Here is a 27,812-nt window from a genome sequence, read left to right as displayed (position 1 = left end):
TGACAATTTACTTGGACAAGGCTGAAAGCCTTGCTAGTTCCGCTGTCAGGTTGCTGCATACTGTGCATAGGGAAGCTGTGTGGCTGAAGGGGTAGGAAGGAGTAAAACTCTGGTCTGATTCAGGAGTCTCAGGTAAGTCCCTTCACCTCTCTGTGCTTCAGATACTGTGATACTGTTTGCTTCTCTATAGCACTTGCAAAGCTGGATAATATTAATGGACAACGTTAAGCAGACCTGATATAAAGTCATGGTCATTGGAGATGGCAACAGCACACTTTAACCAGCAGTATTGTTTCCCAAAGGGTATTTTCAAACAAAGTTGTACTTACTTCTGTTTTGATTTAAAAGCTGCTTGCTTACGTCGGGAAATATTTATCTCCAAGGAAACTCCCATAGATTGCAGCTTCTGCACACTCTGTCTCCCAGCTTCTGCAAAGCCTTGTCTTCCAGTGCCTCTGCCCAGTGAAGCTGAATTGAGCTTTTACTGTTGCAAGTGTAATACTAGCATGTATTAGCTAACTTTATTGCAGAGAAGCCAAAGGGGAGAAGATAGAGCACTTGTCAAAGTCAGATATGGAGAGTACAGGTAGTACATGATGCTACCAAACCCTTCAATGTTTATTATTATTGGATACAAAATATTCAAATTCATAAATTATGCTAAAATTCAACTGCAGTTATAATACTCTGATATTGTGAAGCAGAATGGAGTGGCATTTGAACTGGTGGTTAGTTCTAGTGACTGTGAATCTTTGTGTATTTTGATCCAAAGACTAACCCTGCTTCTGACTTTATATTCCCTAAAATAAACTTCCTGGCCACTGCAAAATTAAAGGCTGAGCTGAAAATAATACAACTTCCTGAGCTCTTGCTCTATCTAACACAGTCATTTTATTTAGCTGTGAAAATCAAAACAAAGGCATTTAAACACACTGCCAAATTGTTCCATAGATATATCTAATTTCCTTTTGTTTGTTATTTATTTTCACGTTCAACAGCTTACTATCATTCAGTCTTTGCCCTCAGGTTTGTTTGGGAACAAGGATTAAGGAGACTGTCCCAGGAGTAGATTTTACTGTCAAAACCGTCAGGATCTGTGTAAATCCATTGCGTATGTTTTAGGGGACAAATTAACAATACTATCTGAGTCTTTTGATAATGCAATAGCTAGCAGGTATGCATAAAGAAGACTAAAAGCAGTATCTGACATTATTCACTGTCAGCAAATGGCTGTTTAAATGTTAAGAAAATTATCCCAAAGTTTGGCTCTTTATAAACACCTAAGTCCACAGTACAGCTGAGAGAGTAAGTGAAATTTCTCACAGGATGAGATGTTTCTGGACAAGAGGCTAGAATGACAAAATAAATATATTTTCTGTGGTGGTAGAAGATTTGAACTGGGAGAGGTGACACATATTACTTCTACCTTACATGCATTTCTATCTCTATTTTTGCCCTAGTGCAGTGTTTGGGTTGCTACGTGCCTTAAGATGTCAGAAGGTTGTCTGCAAAAATCCTTGTGAAAAGAATCCCCACCAGAATACTTTCACACATGTTCACCACGTGCAATCAAGCAAGCGAGAGAAAATGACCATAGCAACGTTCAATATTTAGCCTAATTTCGATTTTTCTGTAAACAAAAACCCTTCTGACAAAGAATGTCAAGAAATATTGCCCTTGGTCCTATGATAAGTCACTCTGAAGGTATTTATATAACACAGGTCTCTGACTCCTGCTCTAGCCTCTGGACCATGCCAATTCAATGTTGCTCTGCTTTCTCCTGTTGTTTTCAGAGAGCATCAACTGTGTTTTGGCTTGCTTCCCAGACAATGTTGTTCCAGAGCAGAGATTTTGACCCTCACTAGAGACAAAGACATATGAATTAAAAATAAAAAAAGAGGTAACAAATAAAACACTGGAGTTGTAGGCATGTGAAGAAAATCATAGGCAATTTGATTGGTAGACCTTACCATTAGTATGACCTCCAAACTTGGCTCAGACTTGCACACCTCCAAACTTGTATTTGCTTCTCATGGCCTGTGCTTACCTTTGGCATGTCTTGGCTTTGAATACCAAATATTCTTGTAAGACAAAAATCTTTTCCAGCTCCCCAGGAATGGTCACTTGGGTTAATGGTAAAGGCACCTACAGTAGTAGATTAGAGGCACTGTGACGGGTCTACTGAGTCTAGCCTAGGTAGACCTAACTTAACCACAAATACGCCTATGTTTTCAAGTGCCTGTCTTTGGAAAGACATTTTGTCAGGTGCTTAGGGAGCTCTTCAGTTCAAGCTGTAATGTACTTGGATTTACCTGCCTGGAAGCTTAAGACAGTCTGGGACTGAGGTGCAAGCTAAGTGCCTTCCACCTACAATTTATGGTCTAAATTATACGGTTTTCTAAAGGATTAAATGTGTCCCATTTATATCATGAAGCAACAGAGAACAACCCAGTCCAATGAAAAATGCTGACTAAGTAGCCCCTCAGACAAGAAAGGTCAGCATGATTGGTGTGGAGGATGGCCTTCCAATAACTTTTAATGGAAGCCATAGCGGATCCCAGTACTCAGAGTAACAAAGCACAGCATGAAGCGTTTTTTTTAACCTATGAAGGTACCGTATGTATATGTCTCCATTAATTTCCATCTTCATTGAAAGATGCCTGCTCGCACTGCCAACATTTTGAAGCACGCAGGTAGAGATCAGAGACTTCCAGGCCTTTGCTCTCTGCTTGTGTGTCACTGACATTAGTATGAGCGGTATGAAAGAAGGGGTTGGTGTAGAACAGCACAGTATATGGGCAACTCAGGCACACACTCTGGCTCTTATTGTGGTATATTGGTGCAGGAAGATTAGAGTCAGATCAGAATTTCTAAATTTCTGATTGCTGGATACTAGAGGCATGGAAAGAGATTCAGTGCCCTGTCATTGTTTCTTCATTAGGGAATAACCTTTTATCTTGAAATGGATAGCAGCAGGAGACTGAATGCTGTGAAAACAGTCCCTTTCATAGGGTAAGCAAAGGCCTTTGGTTTAAAGAGAACAACTACAGCCTGGAGAATGGGCCGGCCGAAGATTGTGATATCCTGCAAGGCACGGTGCTGTTGGTTGTCCTCTTCACAAGCCATGCTGTCAGCCCTTTGTTTTCCACATCTCCCTTTTTGTTCATTCCAGTTATCTAATTTTTCCCTTCCTCAGTGCCTTGAGTCAAGCACGTCAGTTCCCTTTTGCAGCCTTTTGTGTTCATTGATCGGACACCGTCATCTCCTTGACTATCCTTATCTGCAACTGAACCCTCCAAACCTGTGCTTCTCTGCCCTCCTGCTCCACGAACCCCTTGCTACCCCTTACCCTGGGCTGTCGGCATAATGAAGGCTTGATTTCAATACTTCCCCTCATTTCTCTGTTCACTGCTCTGCAGGTTAATGCAGATTCCAAACTTCAACAAGCAGCTGTTAAACATGTCATTAACACTGCTTCGGCTGCAAATGAAACTCTGCTATTGGGATTATTCCGAGAGCTATAGTTTTGTGATGAGCTTTGTCAATCATAGCTGACCTGCTGTGTACAGAATGAAACTCAGATTATCTTCTTTCTTCCTCAGACTCTTGTCATTTTTTCACAAAGAATTACTATTCTACTCCCCGAAAGATTGATTACTTGCACAAATAAGAGAGTCTGAGACATTAATACAAAATTCACAGGCTTTTCTTTATCTCAAACCTGCAACTCCCTCTACATTTCCTCCTGGTAATTATATTAGAATTGTGTACACTAGGAATTGCCATCTGATTATTATGAAACTAGTTTTGTCATGACAAAAATGAGCTTAAGTCTTGTTTTTTTGGAAAATGATCAGTACAGTGCACTGGATGAGAGAGAAGGAGATTAAATCCAACTTGCTTTCATCCATGAATGCTTTCATCTCTTTTTCAAACACAGGAAATGATTACCACTGCTATAAGCTGCAGTTCATATGAGTGAAAAAGGATAAGAAAATATTGAAAATTCTGTAACCAACAGTAGGACATAATATAGGTCCCTGGTACCCACTGAGAGACATGTACTTTATTTTTCTATGCTGGCAATGTCAAGGGTTTCACATTTTAAGAGTTGCCTTCTACTGAGGTGTCATTAAGTATGGGAGAATATGTTAATTAATTTGCCATTTCTCCAGGTTAGGATTTTCTTTTATTACAAGAAAGCAAAATATGCTAAAAATTTTTCATTCAAATAGGCTGTCCTCATCAATCACTTAATGAACCTTACTCTTGTTTCTTGCAGTAATTCTGGAATTGTTGAATAGTCCAAAACTGAGCCCAATCTGTGCTTAATTCATGATAGTTGGAGTATATTTGGAATAAAATAGGAAACATTAAACATTGGTCTGGCAGGCTGACTTCAGTTCTTTCATGACCTATTTTAATACACTGATCTAAGCCTTGGTTTGATTTGGTTTTAACTCTAAAGCTGAGGAAACTGCTTGACCTCTTGCAGAGCACTTTTTCTTTTACTGAATCATCATTCCCAATGAGCTCTGCCTCCCATGATATAAAATTCAATATTTGGAATTGGAGGACCTTTGGGCAGAGCATATATTTAAATTTGAGCTCACCTCCTCTAAGACTGCAATCCAGTAAATAAAACCATTTCAGGTTTCATTTTCCTCGCCCAACAGATTTTCCCTTTACAAGGCCTGTTGAGCTTGTGTCGAAAAGTAAGTCCTGGCATTATTTCCTCCAAATCACCATTCGAAGCATTTGGGTTTGTTAAATGGTGTACCCAAGTCAGTAAGAAATTCAAACTCTCCCAGGCACCTAAGCCAACACAGCTGCTATATGTAAGGTCACGTTCAAACCAGATCATCGCCTCATGAATCATGATCACACTCTGAACAAGTGAAAAAGAAAGACTGAGCAGAGACAGTGTGTTTCAGGGGGAGAAGGAAGGAGCAAGCCAGCAAGCAGCAAGCATAAGGTCCGAATCAAAAGAAGAGACCAGGATGACGAAGAGCGAAGGGTTGGGGAAATGTGGGTTCCTCTTCACCCCTGGAGCTGAGCTGGTAATTTTCTTCTCTTTTAACCCTTCTCTCTAGCAGAGAAAGAAAGGGAAAGGATGCGAAGTGTGGAGTGAGTGACAAAACGCTCACCAAACAAAACCTCACAATTATTAGTAATTGAATATTTCATATTTTGAGTCATTCAAGCTCTGTGAGCCCCAAATAGCACTTTTAAGTATTCAATTTTTTTCTCCATTGACTTTAATTAAGCTTGCCCCAGGCTGGCAATCCTGATGAACGTGGAAAAGGTTTTTTATAAAGGACTAAGCTTTCTACCAGTGAAGATATTTTTTTCTTCCTGAAATCATCCAGCTGTTATTTAAACTCAAACTCTTATTATGTCATCAGGTACAATCTCAGAAATATAAAATACAGATATATTAAACTGCTGCACCATAAATATTTTCCACTTGGTGACTGTGAAAATTACCATATTATTTTGAGATTCAGATATGCCCAATGAAACCTAGTATTAGCGATAAGTGACTGTACATATAGTAACTTCTGCAGGGACTGGCACGAAATGCTTTAATGATAGGATTCACGTACATACCTTCATTGATGCACCTAGTCTCATATTTTCTGCTTCTCTGTCATTCAACCAATACTACAGCCTTAACAGCAAAATGTCCAAAACAACCATAGGGTAAGACCTTTTGGGAGCAACTTTTCCCCATTATCACAGTGACACTTTTTTGCTGGCATACAGTGAATTTATTGTGCCCTCAAATTGTTGAACTCACTGACTAAACTGCTATTGATGGCAATGCACTGGTGTCCTAGAAGCCATACAAATCTGTGCTGACTGCATTTATCCCCCTATCTGTCACCAAAATACAACTGGTTTGGTAACTATGGTCTTTTCCCTGAGACGTCAGACATTTCGGTATTAAAGCATGGCCTTTTCTTAGAGTACATAGCAGTCTTACAGAAGCGGGGAACAGATATATGGAAAAATACTTTTTTCATGTCAGTGAGTTGGATTTACTGTCTGGATACTCTGTCAATATTATTTGCTGTAACTGTTGACTTCAGTCTAGCTATACAGATTTAGACTAGTGGTGAGTTAAGATTTAAAAAGCATGGAGATCTGGAGTGCTAACGAAACTAGTTATGACAGAGTGAGAAATCAAGAAATAATCCCTGCTGTCATGCGAAGGCCAGCGCAGAGGCGAAGGGCAGGATGTCATGTCATGCAGCAACTGAGACAGTGCCGAGCCCAGTGCTTGTTAAGTAAATAGGTGGACTGTCTCTGGAGGTCCTAGAAACCCCAACCTCCCCCTGAGATCAATAATAGTAATGTTGAGGTATATGTTAGAAACTGAGTCTTTGGATGCTTGAGAAATTCCAGGGACAGTGCTGAGGGCTTCAAAGGTGGTGGTGGTGACAGATGATTCTGATGGCTGTTCTGTAATGGGATCTCCAGGTAAGCCTCAGCATTTTGCAGCACAGAGGGCTTGCTATGAAGAACTGATTCCCCTCATAGCCTCAAAAATTGTCCTTGTTTTACGTAGTTTTATGTTGAGGTAGCTCCTATAGTACCACAGCAAACAAGAGAACACTCTAGTCTCCTCCTGAGATGCTTGAACATTACATTAAAGCCAATCTGAATAACTCTGCCCTTTTACTCTTTCCTGTCTCAGTCCATCTGCTGCAGACTTTCAGATCTTTCCAGTTGGATGGCACAACACATCAGCAAGCAGTTCCTCTGGAAACCAACCTCAAACCAAACCTGCTTCATCTGTGACTGTATTGAATAGCTTCCTTGTGGGCCTCTCAGGCTACGGCTGTTGTCTAGCCCTGTATTTGCAAGTCTGGACTTGCTTTTGCTATCTTTCAGGAAAAGCAAAACTTTTGGCCAAATTTATGCCTGTGTCTAGACAGTAACCCAAAAGGGGAAACGTATATTTGCACATAACCTAGCAGGACTATCTGTGACATTGCTACTCACTAAGCACAGAATCACTGACTTCAGCAATTACCAAAGATTTTGCAGCCAGAGCTTTGTTACAATGGGCCAGGCAACCAGTGATAGGGCACTGGTCTTCTGAAATGTGGGCTACATAGGCTGATCTAGCAAAAACTGCTTTGTGCAGAACCTTACATGAGTGCTTCTCATGCTTGTGTGGGTGTAAGCAGGGTATAGTGGCTGTGTGGGGGGCTTCTGCTACAAATATAGCTTGGTGCTGATGCTGCATTAGTAGGATGCAGTATTATTAGTAGTCAAATGCAGAATCAGCTTTGAGTGGGTGACTGTGCAGCTTATCTGTATGAACTAAATTTCATCTGTATATCACTCTGAGTCAATATCTATACTCTAGTTAACACTAATTAATTTTTCTATCAGGGAAAGTGGTCACACCATGCCCGATTTTGGACTGCCTTGTTTTTGCAGTTGTCTGTGCAAGTCTGTGGGTGTTTTGCTCTGGTGCAGAGTCCTGGAGCATGAAGGGCTAGAGGTGACTATGAAAGGTCGGTGTGAAAGTCTCACCTACTATACCTTTCTGATTTTTTTCCCCTGACTTAATTCATGGAGATGGGGCTAGTTTCTTTCCTGCAGCCAAAATAGGAGGACTGGGTGATCCCTCAAACCTTCCTACCCCTTTTCTGAAACATTCAGTAGCCTGAACACTCAATTTCTCATCTTTGACAGCCTGTAAACTTTTCAGATTGAGTGGCACAGTCAGCAGTAACACAACTCATCTCCTGTATACTAGGGGGGAGGCCAACATGAGGGTCTGAATTTCTGTTGAGCAAGCAGAATTTAAATGGCCCTGCCCAGGCTGCAGGCAAAAAATAGATACAAATACATTGAGCATGAGAAAAAGTGGTTGTTTTTTTTTTTTTTGCTGTTGCCCCTGTGCTAGTTTGGAATATTTGGGGTTACCCACACTTACAGATCTCATCATACCAAAATTATCAAATACCGAATTATTTGACTATTTTCTATGTCAAAAGTACAAGGTATTAAAAACAAGTCACAGACAATTCTTTTCCTGTAAAGGTTAGGGATTCTCAATGTACATTCAGAGCCATACACACAAGTGCAAATAAGTCAACTACCACAGCTATTTAATCAGGAGCGTTTGTTGATTTGAGCAGAGTCCCTATGCTGTGAAATGAAAAAAGAAAACCAAATTTTCTTGAGCAATCTTGCTGTTCCTGCTTCAGGTGCTAGGCCATTTCACTAAAGCAGCTCAGACGAGAATGTCATTAGTTCTTAAGCCCCAGGTGAATTTGCCACTGTTCCACATGATTAAGCCAGATAATTGTGTGTTGATAGCGAATGTGGTTGGTGAAATACAATTTCTGGGACCTTCCTAAACAAACACAATGTAGAAGTGAGTCAAAGTGCTGTCATTTCAGTCCTTTGTCACAGGCTTTGCACTTGCAGACATCGCTGGTGAGGACTGGCGAATAATTCTGTGGCGTGTCACTGTGCTCTTAAAGGTGACCCAGCTCAGAAAGTGGATCATACATCTTTTGGCATGCAGTTTAAGCGAGGAGGGGGGAAAAGGCCTAGTTAATGTGCCTGTGAATGATGCAGACTTCTACCATTAGCCCGTTTTAAACTCTGCATGCTGGAGATTGCTTTGTCTTCAAATAACTTTACCATTCCAGACAGTTCTTTCAGAAGTGATTAAAATGCCACAAGTAATGTGCAATTATATATCCTGAGAAGCAAGTCACTGAAAACTTTTTAAGAGCTATTTTAAGCAGGGTTTCTCTATCAGGGCAATGCAGGCGCAGTAAGCAGACTTCTGGGACTGTATCCTGTCTCTGCTGACTTTCTCTGTGACCTTGAGAGGATAACTAACGATTTGATTTTTGGTCCTGATCCGAGAAGAGGCAGGACCCTAGATTTAAATTATTATTATTTTTTTTAATTACAGGTAGATTCATGGCAGTGATAGCTTCAGCAGGCACAGTACTTCTGCATATTCTCCTGACCACTTGTTCCTACCCTGGTGCTATACTGCCACAAACACGTGTTTGGTACATCACAGCTGGGGACAGGCTTGGTGGAAACACAGGCTCCTCTGCCCCCAAACAAAGGTATTTTTTCAGCGTATTTAGTTCTCCGATCCTATCTACCTTATGGATCACCAACATTTGTGCTGGACCAGTGCAAGATGTACAGGTAGGAACAAACAAACTTGTTTAGAACCTTAGAAAGGGAGAGGGACAAAATAAGGGGGTTGATTATATTGGCACTGCTGCCAAAAACCTGTTGCGATCTTACGTGTAAAACAGAGCTGCTAATACTGAGGCTGGCATTGTGGGGATTATATATTGTAGTAACATCCTCTGAGATCTTTTGATAAAAGTCACAGTGGAAATGAAAGGCATTAGTGGACTGATTCTACTCACTAACACTGGTCATGAGATGTGCAAAGTGATCAGTCCTTAATGAAGGAGTCCATTTTTACAAAAGCAAACAAACAGAAAGGAAGAGACATAATAGAAGCTGATTTTCCTGATTTAGCTACATTACACCTTCTGTATGCAGCAGTGCCAAGAATATCTCTCCTTTGAGTTTTAGGCTGCATTTTTTTTCCTAGTTACCATATTTATTGGAAGCTGGGAAATGTGGAGATGTTTCTGGGACAAAGTGGTGCCTCCAAAACATGCAGTAAGGGTGTCTATATCCTGGCGATGCATGTTATGAGTCCACCAGACTTTGCAGAGCAGCCTTGAAAACAAAAGTCAAGTTAAAACATGCGAGCATGTGCACATGCACATGTGTGCATGTTTGTGTGTGTGCACACATGTGTCTGTAGCTCACCTACAAAGCTGTGTTTGCCAACAAAAATAAGGAGAATACAAATAGGCAGGGAAAGGACTGGAGGTGCAGGAAAAGAAGAAACCTCCTTCCCTTTTTGAGTACATTAGAAATATTGAGCAGATTATTATTTTTAACTCATTTCATCCAGTAAGAAGGCATATATTATGTACAATCAGTAGCCTGTAGTATTATCTGGCAGTCCTTGTACCGGACGAGGAAAGGAGTTTTGTCTCGTGATTTATGATGCCATTAGTTGTTGGTTGTTTACCTGTGCAAGCTAAACATTTGCAGTGTGCATTCTTCATTCCTGTGCCTGTCTTCCCCGTCCCTTTTCCTCCAGACTTACTTTCTTGAATTACACTGATCATGTATCTCCCAAGACACTGAACAAGGAGTCCCTTGAAAGATCATTTCAGCTTCATTTCATGGGCTGGCTGGGGTCTCTGGGTAGTATGGCTACTGTTTTAACTTCTGAAAACATTTTTCACCAAAAGCCAAAGTACTGAATGAGAGTCATAGAATCATTAAGGTTGGAAAAGACCTCTAGGATCATCAAGTCCAACCATCAAACCAACACCACCATGTCTCCTAAACCATGTCTTGAAGTGCCACCTCTACACATCTTTTAAATACCTCCAGGGATGGTGACTCCACCACCTCTCTGGGCAGCCTGTTCCAGTGCCTGACCACTCTCTCAGTAAAGACATTTTCCCTAATATCCAACCTAAACCTCCCCTGATGCAGCTTGAAGCCGTTTCCTCTCATTCTCTCAGTAGTAACTTGGGAGAAGAGACCAACACCTGCCAACTGTTCACACCTGCCTTCTGGGTAGTTTATTAATATTCAAAGGTGAGTGAAGAAGCCAAAATGTGTGTACCTTTAGCAAGCAGGTATGGCTTTATCTAGAATAAGACAAAGTGATTATATTGACAGTATGGCAAGCTGGCTTAAAGCATGTGACTTCAATTAATTTTAATTAGATTGGAGTAAAAGGAAATTTTACTTTTGATGGCTGTTGCAGAGCTGAATCACAGAGGAGTAATGGAAACTTTGTATCTTTAACTATGTTGCCTGATTCAGCACACACAAGATTTGAGGGAAAACATTATTACATAGGTTTCTTTCAGCGAAGATGCTCAGAATTGCCACAGGGACTGATAAGCCCTATTAAACATAGACAAACTATATTATGCAGCAAACTGAATATATATTTAATTAATTTGAAAAAAAATAGAAAAAGAAGTTGTTAGTTTTTGCCATGATCTAAACTTTATGATCATCCCTCCTGCTGAAGGACGATAAAATTTTTTTTCCTGAGAAAAGCAATTCTTGCTAACACCAAGTCTTCTTGAAGACAGCTTTTTGGTTGGTAAGAGTTTGGAGTGTAAGTATAGTCATCAGCATCAAAAGACAAATAATTTTCTGATTCTTCATCAATTATTACTAATAATATCTGTTCCTCAAGGGAACAAAACCGCTGTGGAGCCAAATGGCCAGAGTAGAGTCCTTAAAGCAAATTCCAAACAATGTCAAAAATAAAAAAAAAAGAAAAAGGAGGGGGGGGGATCCATTGTCTATAGTCCTGTCACAGCTGCCCTAATGGCATCACAATGTGCATTTTAGAAAAAAGCAGAGGCAGTTTTTAACAATTTCAAATAATTGTGTGAAAATAGCCTTGATCTCTCCTTAAACTGCTAAATCTTTTTAATGCTTCTCAAAAAAAAAAAAGGCTCCGAATGGGTTTAAACAGCTTTGATGAATGTGAAACTTATCTCTCTGCTTGTAATATTTCCAGAAATAGTGCTATTAAGTTGATTTGTGCATGGACACATATCATTAGCAAATTGGACCCTTTATGTTAAAAAGGTTTTAGTCAGTGTTAACTCTTTGGGTGGAAACCATGTTCTAAACAGGCTTCTAGAGTACAAACCTTGAGTTCTATAAAATAAGGCATTGATCTCTCTTACCCTTAATATTCAGTGTCATGGGCATTGCATGTCAGAAACTATGTTGGTCACTGACACAAACTTGCCTTTTGCATATGCCTGAAGGCAGTTAGCATCCGCATGCTGAAAGGTCTTCTGACACCTCCTGCAGCAGAGAGGATTTTTCCATCTATCACTGAGAGTCTTTTCTGCTTATTGGAGGTGATTGTATTCCTTGAATTCACACAGGAACCAACCATAGGACCATCCACAGCTACGTTACACAAGCCCACAGATCCGGTCCCCAGACACAATTCAGAGCAGACACCTACTCCCCTTCCCTCTGGCCTTTATTCTGGTGAGGCGCTTTTAACTTTGGGCACTGAGAAATCTACTTTTCCCCTTCTGTGCTTCTTTTTTGAATTCCCAGAAGACAGGTTATTTCAATGCCCATACCTGTCTAGGGATTAGAGAATAACACAGTCCACAGCTGCCATGTCATTCCTTGTTATTCCTGTTTAATTGCTCACTGCTTTGTTTTTCCCTGTTAAAGAAAAACAATAATTTTGTTTTCATAATATTTCAGCAGTGTTCCATACTGAAGACTAATGACACAGTTTCCTGAATATAAACTAAATGAGCTAGAGCCACAGATTTAGTTCGCTACCCTTTTGTCCAGCAGATTCAGACAGATGGTATCAACCAGTTGGAACACTCCTAGTTATAAGCCATTAAGGTGAGCAGCGGGTCAGAGCCTTGCAAAATAGGTAAGTACGTATTTGCTTATAATATGAATTTCTAACTACTGAACAGTATAATTTAGTAGAATGGAGGCAAACCAATTTTTGTTATGAAACTCTTGGAATACCAATTTCCAACTCTGGTGATCAGAACTATTCTTGTTTTCAGTTAGCTTTATTGTAAGAGTGAGTGCATTAGCAGAGAATGTCTTCCTTCCATTTACAGTAGGGTATTCCTCAGACATCTGAGTAACTCAATTTCAATTCTTAAGAGCCTGCTCCAAAACTTCCACAGATTTCAAGAGGTTTTGATTGCGCCTTTAACTGCCCATCCCTATTGCAGGTTTTCTTGGGTTTGAGTGAAAAGCTGAAAGAAGAGACTCTTACAAGCAAAAAGCAATTTTGTTAAGCGATACTTTCCTCTAGATCTATATTATTTTAATTCAAGCTCTTCAGGACAAAGACTATCTTTTCTTATCTGTCTGCAATGTACATACAGAAAATGAAGTCCTGTGCTTGACTGGGTCTCCAGTTTCTGTTATAAGGCAAATAATGAATCCTACTTGTTTTAGATTTCTAACACATCCTGACTTTCTTGTTCTTGCCTTTTAAACTGAAGGACCCTTGAGGCAAGGGCTGACTTTATTTATGACAGATAACATGATGTATGCTGTTGGACATTAATTATAAAAAGAAACCCAAAATGTAACAAAACCTTCCATACTAAGGAGGCAATTCTAAGGGAAATTTTGCAACAGTTTTAAATGTTGTATGGTATTATCAGTATTAACAGCTTTATTAGAGCCTTGTATTAACAAGTCTTAGTACACTATATTAGCAGCAGCTGGCTCTGCATTAATTATCTACTAGTTTAAATGTGACAGCAATATGTATTTATAGTAGTCAGAAAATTTGTCATTATCTTAGCTAACTTTACCTCAGTAAAGTGATTCAAAGTATTGTAAACTACAATGATAAAGTGGCATATGTCGTCAGTATAACTACTCAGTAATGCATTTTAATCTACCCCAGTGAAGTCCAGGGTACCTTTAAGAATGACCACTCTACAGATACTTGTCATTTAGTATAACATGGAGCAATTACATCACCAGCCTTTAGAAATCTGGAAAAGAGTGTCTTGCTTGGGAGTGGATCAACACAATCCCAAACCCTTTAGATTCTTGAACTAAACTAAATATTTTGTTTCAGATCTGTTCAACATTATCTGTGTTGCCCTACAGTGTTGTTGTGCCTAACATCCCAGTGACCAATATCTATTCAGAAACATCTCCATGGCTGATTACATTTCACAAGATGCAAACAGATGTCTTTTTTGGGGTGAACCTGGTGATTCATGTGGTGATGTACCTTGTGGCACACTCAGAAAATCTGTCCATAGTGAAAAATTAATAATGCAAGACATCTATACTCCAGCCTTTCTGAGGTATCAAGATCGTATCAGGGGGACTTACACTGGTATTGAACTGAGCTAAAGTGAAATGCTTTGGTTTCATTCAAAAAATGTTCAGTGTTGCAGTTTTGTAATATTCAGCATTTCCTTTAGATCAGAAATACTAAAATGGCATGTTTTGACATTTCTGAACTTTATGATTTTCAGAAGTTTCAGTAGTCAATGTTTGACTTTCTGTTGCAAATTGGGATAAAAGCAAATATGAAGACAGTGAAATTTTCAGTGGGACGGAAAACACATGTTCTTTCAGCCCCATCTGTATCCTGATTCCACATAAAAAGAGTTTCAGATATTTGCCAGGGATACTGAATTTTGACTAGTTTCACTTTATTTCCTGACAATATAAAACAGTGGGGATGCAACATTTGTATAACTGTAATAAGTAACTTTGTTTATTAGCCAGCCTTCTCAGAAGTGGGAATTTTAGCATGAGAAAATGAAAATTCAGCATGTTTGAGTTTTGCTGGAAATGTATAAACTTGAGCCTTTCTTCTTGCAATGTTTATGTGTCATTTTCCCCAGGGGATTCAGTGTTTCTGCCTGATGTGCCCCTATGCCTGCGCACTTCTTAAGCAGAAAAAAAGTAAGTGGAGAAGACGCTTCTGCTGGGAATACCTGCGCTGTGTGGGGATATACCAGCTCCAGGCCTCTTTTTTGACAACATCCTTGGGAAAGATTCAGGCACAGGGATTCCTGCAGAGAAGCAGGCAATTGAAAATCACTTTCTGATATGTCTTTAGGATCTCTGTCATCCTCAGCTGCAGTGTATAATCTCATCTTCAGTGTCTTCTACCATTGTAGAAACATGTACACTGGGAAAGAGTGGAGGTTAAGTATCTGTCCTCTGTCTTAAGTGAACAGCAAAGGAAATTAACCCATTGCAGCCTACCTGCTGCATATATAGAGGCATGTTTGCAAACAGTCACGGTACTGCTCTACATGAGAATGAACTTCTTCCCATGCCTGCTCACATTGGGAGGTTCACCTTGCTCCTGTAGAAAGAAGGGTGAGAACAATACATCTAATTCCAGTGAGCTGTTATCTGTAACATCCTCCATATCCTGACACTATGACACTGAAAAACAGTATCACCTCTCTAACAACCCACCCCATTCATAAGATTTCAAGATACACCAAGTTATTCATCATCTCGCACAGAGTACAGTCTCAAAGTGCCAAGGGACATACAACAATGCACGCGTTTCGCAGTGTGCTGGAGAATCCTGTGTGATTTGCTGTGTGGGATTTACACCCCTCATTTTCCCCTAGGGCTTTGTTATTTGACAACAATTCAAACTCCAGTGCAGCAGGCAGGGAAACTTCCCCTCTCCAATGGTGATGTTCCCTCACCCACCTCTGTCTTTGTCACATTTTAGTCGTCTCTCCAGCATGGCAGGTAGACTTCCTATGTACAGGCAACTCTCAAGCTGCAGTATTTAGGGGCAAGTGAGACAGTCCAAGGGATAAGCCAGCTAAAGCACAATACGGAAGATATATAAATGAGGCTGCTCAGACGATGATGTGCCTTTTCTTTTGAAAGGCTGGAAGACTGCTTCTTGAGGAGAACAGGGGCAGCTTCAAACAGCCTTGGGCTGTGTTGACTCTGATGTGAGTAGCATGTTTTCCACATCACTCACCTTGTACCTCTGTGGTGAAGCTCAGGATGCTGGGGGGAAAGCCCTGCAATGCAGACAACCCATGCATGCATAGCTGAGAACGTACTTTAGTCAGCCAGTGCTTTTTGGTTTTTTTTGTTTTGGTTCGTTTCTTTGTTGTTGTTGTTTTTAATTTTTATGGTTTTAAGTTTTGTTTTTTGTTTTTTTTTAAATACACAGGTATATTCAGCACCAACGCTTACAGCTAAAAATGGGAGTCTGACCAACTCATGGACTGGTTGGATGTGTTTCCACCTGCCCAGGGTGGGAGCTTCTCACACAAGCTATCCCATATGCACATCTCCTAAATCTGTGTTCAGCAAAAAGTTCTGGTGGCCTGAACACCTTAATGAATCTGTTGGTGGTGATACATTGGGTTGCTGTGATCCTCCTAGCACACACCTCACATTTACGATAAACCAGGTGCTAAATTTGTGCTGATGCCGTATCCGCCCTGCAGAAGTTGAGGATGCAAGCATTGCAGTTGTGGAAATTCCCCTGCTATGACCCCTCCTGCAGGACTCAAGCAGCTTCCTTTGCTCTGTGAATACCTGAGAGGTTCACCACACAAGCCAGTGGCAGGCGGCTACTGCAGGCTGCCCATTTTATTTTACTTTATATTATATTATATTATTTTATTTGGATTTTAAATATCAGAAGGGCTCTCCATGGGTGCAGAGCATGGGTTTAGCCAAACCTCAGTCTTATTTGGAAAGTAGTTTTTAATACCCATCTGGAGTGTGGGTGAAGGTGAAAGTTGTCAGGCTGTGAAAAATGGAATTGGTGTTGGCTGACCTGAAATAGGCCGTAAAGTTCTATTCCTCACAAAGGCAAGATATATTATTGCCGTAACGCCATTATTCCGCTCCATCACTTTTAAACCTTGTTCCCATTATCTGCAAGTTAAATATAACCCTATGTAAAAACAGGAAGGACAGCGCTAAGTTGTCCAGCTTAACAGCACACACTTAAAACATAATAGAGCACTTGTTACTGTATTTTATGGAACGGAAACTCCAAATGTAAAGATGTATTAAGGAAATATCTCAAAGTTATTAGGGAAGGATATTTACAATTACAGATTGCTTTATATTATGCTTTTATGAACATCTCAGGAAATGAAATAGCCCTCAGCTGTAGAGAGTGAAGAGGGAGGTAATTTTCCTTAATACGGGTGATAAAATTAATCTGATTGAAATCGCTAGCGATTATTTCGCAGAATACTGAGTGGCAGTACAATCACTTACACTCTTTTATATTTTTTTAGTCAAAGCTCGTGTAGATGAAAGCTAATTACAAAGTAGTGATGTGAAGCGCTAAGGAAATAGTTTGTATAGCATAGAACAGGCACAGCTAATTGGGGTTTGTGATTACACAGATTGTTGTTAGGGAGAATTAACTACCAGCAGTCTCTCCTGCAAAGCTTCTCATCAAGGGAAAGTAAAAATAGACACTGGATCTGTTATTTATCTAATTATGCTATGAATATTTTCACAAGCATGTTACACACTCTCAAATGGTTTGTTGTTCAAAAACTTTCAGTCTCATGTTGCTTCTGATCAAAGTATCAATATGAAGTTTCTGACATTTGATTTTTTTTCACTTAATATTACACGCCTAGTCCTTCCGCTCCACAAATCTATGCCTGGGAACTGAATGGTGTGAATTTGGACATCTATATATAACTCTGTGGCAGTGGGAACAGATCAAAACGATTATTAAAAAGGTGACTGGACAGAGAAGATTGCAGTGAGTGACCAAAGTAAGAAAAGCCAAGATAGGCTTGAATAAGACTGAGAAATATTTTCTTAGCTGTTACTGTTTAAATCATTGTACAAGCCTACTGACAACTAAAACCTTGCAGATACGCAAAAACGCAGGCCTTTGTTTTACACTGCTCTCTACAGAACAGGAAGGGGTGGAGGGAGGAGATGTTCCATATGGAGATCCTGATCTTGTAAACTAATCTGCATGGGAGACTCCTTATGCTGCATGGAGCCTCACTGAAATCATTAGGACTCTGTGTGGTGCAGTGTGTAATCAGGCTGATAATAGAAGCTCATTGAATTTGTTACATGTTTTGCTTTGCTTTGTTACTGCTTTTTACTTGCTGACCTGGAGTAGCTAGCTGAGATTGAAAACTGTCGTGTGATAAAGTTTCAGAGGAATCCATAAGAGCTAATACAGGAAGCTGCTTAAAGTCCTAATTTCTGGTGGGTTATTGGATTAACGGATATTACTTACTAACAGATTCAGAAAATTTTGGTCACCCCCAGAATAGCTGCGAGTATTTTGGAGGAAGGCCTCTGAAGACCTTACTGGTGCATTTTTAATATGTTAGTAGTCCTAGCTTAAATGTTTGTCAGTCTCCATAGAAGTTCTCGAGGAAGGGGTAAACAATCATGAAATGCTTAGGCAGTGGCATTCAAACAAGTTGCCAAGCACTAATATCACTGCTGAAAGGAGCACCACACCTTCCTGTGAGCATTGCTTCCTGGGATTACTGCCTCTCAGTGGAAACCAGATACTCTTATCTCCACGCATATAACATCTCCCTGTACCATCCTTCAAGAACTACTTGTATAACACCCAGCTGCATTCCGAGCAGGGGCTGGATGCTCAGTACTTGTAAGACATCTTAGGAGAAAACTGCAGCAGAGAAGTATTTTCCATCTGCATAATCTCCATTTTCTGTGTTATACAGAATGTACAGTCTTTCAGACTCATTTTAGAAGCCTGAAGATGAATGGGTATTTCATAGCAGTTTAATAATTCATATGCAAGTTAAAAGCAAAAAGTGTCAGGAGCAGCTTCTGACTTAGGGTGGTCAATTTGAGGCACTTGGGTTCAGGTTTGCTTTGTAAAAATTCTCAGTTCCCACAATCTCCACTCTGAATTAAAACTGAAATGCCCCAAGTCAAAGGACCATTTTAGCATAAGCTCATATGCTTTTATTTTGCTCTCCTCTTTTCTTCTATTTTTTTATGAAAAATCCTCAGGCAACAACTTGCTAAACTGTGAGTTGTCCCATAATCCTGCAGCTCCCAAACTTATTTGAACTAACAGAACTGAAAACTTCTGTAGTGCTCTAAAAATTAGTCCTGCTGTCAAAATCCCCCTGTACCCAGAGGTACTTCTAGCTGGCTGGATATCATGGCAGGAGCCTGAGCCTATATCTTAATGTAGGCTACCAAGGCTCCTGTGGGATTAGGACCAGGCCACTTGGGCCCATCAATGCACCAGCCCTCACTGACAAGTCTCACCCTCACTACAGCCTTACTGTCTGTGCTTCTGTGAGGCACAGTAGGCACATCCTGGGACAGGTGATTTATACTCCATGCAAATAAACCCAGAAAATTTGAGATGCAGCAGAAGTTACTAACCAGCAATACAAAAAATACTATTCCATATTCACAGAAAACAATAGATGCACTAAAATGATTGTGACGGGAAAGTGTTTTGTACCTTTGAATAAAAAAGTTGACAAGAAAATATATATACAGACCAGAGCAAAATTTTTCCAGAGAGGCTTTTTAGTCTGGATAGTCAATTTAAGACAAGCTGGGTCTGATTTTCCAATGTGCTGAATTCCTGCAGCTGTCACTGACTTCACACAGATATGCCCCAAAACCAAAGCAATAAATATAGCATTAAATGCTTGTAATAGTGCTGGTCCCCCAGCCCTGGTCCCCCACCCCTTTCGAGGAGCAGGACCACTGTCCCAGTGGAGCCCCTTTGAGAGGAAGGCTGGGTACTCATGCTTTGTAACTTGCATCCTCTCCTTAAGACTGGGGTACGGCTTCCCTTTGTGTTCTCTGCCTGGGACCATGTTCTTACAGGGGTGGAGGGAAGAAGCATAAGGTATGTGTGACTGTGAATGGACCACGCCTATATACAGTACTGTTGGTGACCACAGCATACAACACCCATGCCTAAAAAGCCCACATAAAGCAAGTCATGTAGACACTGGAAAAATGCAGCTTGCCGTCTACTGAGGGAGTGGACAGACTTGTAGCTACTGCTTGAGCCCTCTGAAGTGTCGTCCCCCTCTAATGGGGCTTGTGTAGTGAACAGTAACTACCATTTTAATTAAAGCCACCTTGTCATGGAAAATCCATGCATCACAAGCATCAGGCAGATGAAAAGGAGCCTCAGCTGTGTCACCCAGTCCTAGGGGAAAACTTAGCAGAGACTTACAGCCAGTCACTGTTTCTGTTCCTACGGCCAACAGCTCATGGTAGGCATAATAGAAGAGGCTCTCATTTTTCATGTGAGTACACAGAGGACATACTGGATCAGACAAGTTGTCCACCTTCTTCAATAAACTGTTTATAAAATTGGCTAGCTTCAGACAAGCATGACAGAAACTCTGCAGTAGGTTGTTACAGAGGCAACTTGCCCACAGGAAAAATTTCCTCCTAATCTGCAGACTGTTTCATGGCCTGAAGCATGTGAATTTACATTCTTTCCAAAAGACTTGGAATATTTTTTGTTTGTTTGTTTTTCTGCTCTTTGCTACAATAACTGTAGTTATTTTGGTTGTTGTCCATAAAAGTTCAGTATATGCAGTTTTACAATATTGTGTCACACACTTGTACATAAATATTTATTTCAAACAGAAAATAAGTACAGGTATAATGTAAAATTATACATTTATTCATACTGTTATTAATGGGCTGACACTAGCAACACACTGTATTCTATACATATTAGCAGTTTTACTGCCATTCTGTATGAGCAGAAGATAAAAGTTATATTATATGAGTGTATGCAAATCATGAAGGGTCTGGACCTGTGCTAGGTAATTTGCCTGTGCTCCTCTACTTTGTCCACTTCAGGTGACAACCACTGATTATTAAATGGTTTTCAATAAAAACTCTGTAACCTGAAATTAATCCCTACAGGATAATTAGAGTATCTTGCACATAAAAAGTAATCGTGTCTCTTCCACTTGTGAAGAACCCTCCACAGCTGATCAGCAGCCCTGGAGTGCGGGTCAAGCTAGATCTGTAATGCCCATGAGATGTACCACTGAGCTGAGAGGTGTCACTGTGTCACACTGCTCAGGGACATATCCTTCCTCAAGCACACACTTTGGTTTGCTGCTCTGTGTACTTTTTGCACTGCTGTTCTTCGTGGCACCGATTCCACCGTGCCTCCTGCTTTCCTGTCCCAGCAGTCCACCCTCCCCAACAGCACTTGCACTAGGACAAATTGTGCCTTTCCGTATCTGACCACCTACATTAAAAGTTCTGCCATCACTAAGGGTCTTAGGGTTAATTCGGTGGAAAAAGAGTTTGTTCCATCCAACCCAAGTCCTAAATATTTTGAGACCTACTTAAAGCTACAACTTACATGTCAGCTTTTGGGAAAATATAAGCCTCATTGCCAGGCTTTGGATCTGGCAGAAAACTGGGCATTCCTACTCCAAAAGCCACGTGCTCATAAAAATACGACACAGATTCTGTATCAGGGTATGCTAACTCTCAGTACCACTTATATCGTAGGCTCAAATCTGTCCCATCACTGTCATGGGACTTTCAACTCAGAACATGAGACAGACAAATGCAAGTCTTCCCTCAGTCTGCAGTGCAGAAATGCCCCAAATGAAACAACCAAAAACCAGTCAAAAATAACTTTGACTTTGCATTTTTAAAGAAACTCTTTCCTATCAACTAACGGGCCAGAACTCAGTGAATCTAATGAACTGCAATATTGATATTAATTGTCATTATTCCTGTATATTACATAGACACCTAATTATGAGCACCTTTGCAATATAGTAAAGACATTCCCAGAGACTTACAATCCACAAAGGACACACCTGAAGGATAAAGGAGAGGAAAAAAGATTATTACCTCATTGATTTTAAGATGACAAACTGAGGCAGAGGACCAAAATACTTGGTTTTGGAGCCATTGGCTTGGGGAGTCAGTTTTCACGCTCAGTGATACACACAGAGCTGAACATGTGGTACAAAATCTGAGCAGAATCCTTGCTTTGATTTGTATTCGTGTGGGCTTCAGGATCAATATGTCTCATACACTGTACAATACAGATAATTCGGGAATGATTTTTCTGGTCCTATGTAGAGTTCTTAGTGTTTCAGCTTTGCATGGAGCTGACTGTGAAATTTTTCATGAAAATTAGGATGAGAAAGCCGCAAAGTCACTGCTCGGTCATTTATCAGACTTATAAGAGGTGGGGAGTTCTGCCAAGTCAGGCAGAGACGGGACTAACACGTATGGATGGGATTCATTCCTCTTGGCTAGACATATAAACTTCCTCAGTGCAGAGAGATATGTACCTCTTGAGATCAGTTTACCCCATCCTAAGAGAGACATGTAAGATGAATCACGCTCTGGAATAGCTTATCTTGGCCTAATTCATTTTAGGTGCCTACAGATTTGCAGGATCCCACCCTGGCCCAATGCACCCCAGGTGACTGACAGTTTAGCAGTTGCTTTGCAATGATTCCCTTCTAGTTACCTCTACTGGAGCTACTCTGGTTTGTGCAGATGGTGAGGGACCTTTGGCAAGGAGAAACTGACAAAGGCAGGACCTAGAACACCAGGGCAACCTTGGTCTAAATCTTTGTTTCATCTCAAACACGACAGGAACTGGTCAATTATACCTGATGTTAGTGCTCTAACCAATATGATTGTTTATATTTTTTCTCCAGATTAAAAAACCAAACAGAACAAAACAAACCTCAGCAGAGATCCTGATTACCTTTCATTTACCTTTTAAAGTTTTGCCATGACTTATCCTTCTGAGCCAAACATTTCTGGCTGCTATATAATGTCGCCTGATTTCCCCTTCGGTGCTCCTGGCAAGCCTGGGCAAGACCCTCTCCACAGGAAATGTGCCTGCGTCCAGCATTGAGTGGATCAACACACTGGTGCTCAGAGCTTCTAATGCATGGGTTCAAATGCCTAAAGCTTTCCTGCTTCGTCCAAAGTGTACTCACGGCTCTCCTCCCTCTGAACAAAATGGCTGCGACACCGTGTTTCTATAACGCACTTTTGTTCTGTTTGTTTTCCGTGCTGGCTGCCCTGTGCCATACCAACCACTCACACACATGTCTAGGGTGGTTCAGGAGAACCTTCCTGTACCAACAGCCACCCATTCCCAGGCAGGGGGAGTTCAAGGGTAAGAACATAAATTGTTTCCTCACGTCCTGGAAGCTCGGTGTGGTTTTACTATAGCTTCTTTACAGGTAGTAACTGAGCCATTATGAGCATGATGGAAATTAATGCATATACTTGGAGGACGACAGGCTGTATTTTAATGTAGACCTTTTTATGATGCATAATACTGACTCTATGAATACATGAAGATGCAATTTATTTACACCTTTGGTTTGTTTATAAAAAATGCCTTATGCATATACTTTACAGCAGTACCGCTTTTAGTCCACACATATAAATTATCTACTAACTACCATGCACCCACAGGCTCAGTGGGATTCATGTTAGTGATGAGAAATATTGCCAATTGCATCCTCTGAAGTTTTGGGTTCACAATGGGCTTTGTCCTGAGGTTTTTGTCATGATGTTTCTAATACAATATATATTCAGTAAAGAGGAAGAAAAAGGGAAAAAGCTGTCAGTGTCTTGTGGGAGTCTCTCTTCAATTCCTTGCCTGTGGTGCATTTTGCTCGAACATTGCTGTACTAAGTTTTATCTCCATGTTTATCTATCTGTCTACACCAGAGGATATATTGACCAGGATATTATTCCCCACCTACATCTGCTTTGTTGTGGCTCTTAAATCTTCATTGTTACCTAATCCCTTGACAAGCTCTACAGTGTTCAACTCCTGGGTGCCTCTACTACAGTACACAACAGATTTGCATATAGCTAAATCACCCCATGAAGAATTCCCTTGGTGCCCATTTTCTACTTAAACTGGTGATTAAGTACCTCTATCTACTACAATTTCAAAAGCATCAGCATGTTCCTGGGTGCCTATTTTAGCTGGTTGAAGAAGTAATTTAGTTTTCATGGGAAATGTCAAAATTTTATTGTTTTTTCCCCTCCAATGTTCTCCATGCTGTTTTGTTTTTTCTTGAATAGAAGAGAGCAAAGCCATGTATTTCAATGACACCAACAAGAATAATAAAAAAGGATAGATGGGGGGGTGCCTCTTCTTTTGGGAAAAAAAATAATCCCACACCACAATTAGCAAAAGAATGAAGAAAATCTAAGCATTTTTATTGAAAGCTAAACAATTTCTCATTTTTTTCTGTTATCTGTTTCTGGTTTTCTCATCAATAACCAGCACATTTGGTGGGAAATCTGTGTCTTGTTAAAAATATCTTCCAAGAAAAATTTTTCAGCAGCCTGAGACTATATGTACATTTGTGTACAGAGACATAGTATTAGAAATCCACTTATATAAAATAGTAACCTTCACAGTTAAAAAATGTTGAACCATCTGAATGCTAAAGCTAAGACTGCACACACACTCTTAATTTAATTCTCTTATGTATTTGCCTAACAGGTCAAACTTAAATTCACCTACACTCTTTGGCCTTTGTAGCCATTCGCTGGAACAAAGCAGCAGTCACTGTAGGAGATCTGGGCAGATGAACGTTTTCTTTGCCTTGAGGGAAACAGAGTCACTGTTCACAGCTGCTCTGACCCCACTTCCCTTTCTGGTTGACAGCACGGACAGCGTGGCTGCACAGATGGGCAGCATCAGGGCTCTGCTTCAGCTCATGGCAGTGGGCAGGTCAACTGATGTGAGAATGTCTGTCTTCTGAGGTGGAGGTGTTCGTACCTGGCTCTGGACAGGACCATGGAAAGACATTTTCATCATATCGCCATGGCCCTGACTTGTTTTTAAGGATGGTACAAAATAAGATACCACTTTTTTTTTTTTTTCTTTTTTTTTGCTAGCTAGTATCGAACCTCACATACAGGGTTTTCTGAAAACTCAGCCAACTGGCTCAAGTATAAGCACCACCCTAATGCAGTTGTATGCTTTTAGTACCTGAGCTAGTACCTGGCATGGGTCTAGGATCTAAGTCTATACTACTAAAAAAGATGACCAGGGGCTGCTCTCTGAGACCAAATGGATGGCACACTCATGTCTATATGGCTAAATTTTCTTCTCCCTGCCTTGCCCCCACTGCCTCCTGGGGAATGTCCTTGCTCCATCCTATTCTTTGAACAGTGCCTGGAAGACTACTAGCTGGCATGTGCCCAAAATGTGCCGAGGAGCGTATAAGGAATTAAGTGGCATGGATGATCACAAGCCTGGTCCTGAACACCGATTAACTCACTAGCAGAGAGGTGGCTGTCGAGAGCCATGCAGAGTGATGGCCAGCTCACAGGCAGCTCATTGCTGTCTGACATAAAGCTGTGACCTGTCTTCCATATATTTTGCACATTTGCAGAGCTCCGTAGAAAAAAACAAGATTATGACAGAAAATGAAAGCCAGGAATGAAGACCGTCTGTGATCTCATCTGCAATTCTGGTCTCTACCTCAGAATTTGAAAACAGATGGCTTTTGTCCCATGTGTTGCCCTTCTTTAGGTGTAGACCTTCCAGTCAAGGGAAGTGAAGCCAAAGGGACTTGCACGTCATTCTTTTAGGAACCAGAGGATCCAGTATATGGCCCTGATCAGCAGTGCTTGTTGCAGTATCAACTACATATAGAAAAAGGTTGTGTCTCTGTTGTCTGGATTCCAAAACAACTGAAGATGTTTAAGCAATAACTCAGACTGCACTCAGGAGGCAGCAAGCAGCCAGTCTGAGACATTGACTATTTAGCACATTCTGGGCTGTTGATTTTTTTGTGAGTAGATATCCATAAAATATTTCCCATTTTCCCCCACATTTTATGCAGCTGTACTATCTCTTTTATCTGCCTACATCTCTAATAATTTTTGAACCTTTTGAGTTCAACCAGGTTTTTGAATCAAACAGATTCAAAAGAAGATGATGTCTCAAAGCCAGGGAAATACTTAATATTTTCATAAATATTGGCAGCTGAATAAAAGAGCGCCTATAGCCTCCTGTAAGAGTAAGACAGGTAGTGTTCAGTTCATGTACCCCATTTGGCAGCAGCTTGCAGCTGATCAGCAACGATATAATGTCTAGCAGCTTTGCTGTGTCTTGTCTGGGATGATGTTGTAGAGACCTTAAGGGAAAGTTGGTTTATTCCAGGTAAAGCCTTAAAGAAGCAAAAGACACAAATCTATAGGAAAACTCATTTAATTAGTGTGACTGGTCTTAGGCAGCATCTACTCTAAGCTCTAGAGGTGCCTGGCAGGGGACAACCAGGCTATGATGGACATAACAGTTTCTGGTGCATTACTTAATTTCATTATGTCAGTGGAGTGGCCTAAGCAGTTTCATCCTAGAATATGTATTCGAATAGTTTCTCGGGATACTGGCATGCCTCCAATGCAAGTAGGTGTCGTGTTAGCTTTAACTATGCTGAAAAGTCCTGTATATGATTGTAAAGTTCATTTTTAGACACAGTGTAACTTTAAGCTATAGAAGGACATACAGTCTAAATACAAAGCACTGTTCAGTTTGGATAGAAATGATTTTCACAGACAATTCCTGGCACATCCAAAAGAGCAAATATTACACTGAAAGGATGAAACACTTATGAAGCTTTTTTCATTTTACTCAAATCAACTATGTGCCTGCACGTAGTTTCATCACTGTATACATCAACTTAGTGAAAAAAAAAAAAAATCAACTGCGTGTTCTCAGCCTCCACTTGCTCATACAAAATCAATTTATCCAGAATAAGATTATGTCCTGTTTCTCCAAAAGGGCTATTTTCATGCCAAATTTCCATGTCAAATCTGAAGCATTTAAGGTATAGGATTATTTTAAAGACCAAAAAAATGTTTTATATAAGGGAAAACTGGATTTCCTCCTGTTCAAACATGGCACAAAATACAGATGCTAGAATGATGTTTAAAACACCAAACTGTGCCTACCTGACTCAATCAAACATGCAAAACCAGACGCTGCTGTCATTTTCTGAATGACGTAGATTAATCTGAACTTCCTCAGCTCTGTTAACCCAGAAGCAGCTGCGGTTTACCCCAGTGGCTGCAGCCTCAGTCATTTCTTACCTCGCACATACATTCCCTTTTGTCAGTGGGAGGCACTGTTGACCCTGGTTCTGACGGCTTTAAACCCGAATGAACTTTGTTTCTCCTGGAGTAATTAGCTAATGCATTATTGTGAATTAAAACCAGCTCATTCAAACATTGAAAGACGTAAATGGGAAAATAGCATAAACCTGATTTTCATCTCAGCAATGGAAAATTTCAGCCCACACATAAGCATTTCAGCATACTCAAGCGGGGCTGGCTAGAGAGCAACAATTCAGTCTAACAAAAAATTCTAAGTCTGAATATTTACTTGATTTTTTGTTAGATATTCTTAATTAGGATGAAGCCCATCCCAGACAAGCCAGAGAAGCGCAGCTACAGCGCTGAGCTGGGGGCGTTGCAGAGGAGCAGGTCTAGACAGAAAGAACTTCCTCTGCAGTCCTCCCCATGGCCACGGAGTGTCTGGCTGCTTCAGAGCTTCTGCTTCTGAGGATTGAACCAATGCTGCCTTCTGGACATGGGACTCTTCCCACATCAGCTCTGTTTATCTAAATAAAACCTGGAATTTAAGTAATCTATAAATCCCTGATTGCCCCTTAGTGTGACCACTAAGGCCAGGATCCAAAATAGTCATGGTAGCACAAGCACACAAAAGAAAATTTCCCAGTTAATACAGGTTACATTTTGCTGGTTTTACATATGCCGCTATGATACCTATGTAAAATACAAACTCAGAGCTTGCTTATCAGAGGTGCAGTAGACCTATCACATGTAAGCTTATAGCCCAAAGACATTTCTGTGATGCTTGATTCTCATCCATTTGTAAAATGCCCTGTTTGGTGCCACTAATTATTTGTGGTCAGATAGAACACATGTTCCAATAGCATTTTGTGTTTCTCCTAAAGCACTTATTCAAATAATTTCTGGTTTAGCCTTCATTTTTATTTCACATGTTCCAGCCTGTTCTCTACGTAGCAGGCAGGCCCCAGACTTATGAGATCACCCATGCACGTACTGAGAAATGGTGTGTCTGTCAGGGTATTTATAGTCCCGCTTTAAATAAACTACTTACTTTGGGTTTTGCCCTGGCT

The 27,812-nt window shown here is 40.5% G+C and overlaps 1 long non-coding RNA gene across 1 annotated transcript; it reads left to right on the top strand.

Moving 5' to 3' along the window:
- LOC142056863 (uncharacterized) lies at positions 1 to 27,812 on the top strand. Its single transcript, XR_012660450.1, has 4 exons — positions 1 to 132; positions 12,451 to 12,535; positions 14,502 to 14,562; positions 22,317 to 27,812. It is a non-coding gene; the product is annotated as an uncharacterized LOC142056863 (long non-coding RNA).

Source organism: Phalacrocorax aristotelis, chromosome 1 (assembly GCF_949628215.1).
Source record: "Phalacrocorax aristotelis chromosome 1, bGulAri2.1, whole genome shotgun sequence".
Lineage (NCBI taxonomy): Eukaryota > Metazoa > Chordata > Aves > Suliformes > Phalacrocoracidae > Phalacrocorax > Phalacrocorax aristotelis.
The sequence above is the reverse complement of the archived record's forward strand: the minus strand, read 5'-3'. Positions and strand labels throughout refer to the sequence as shown.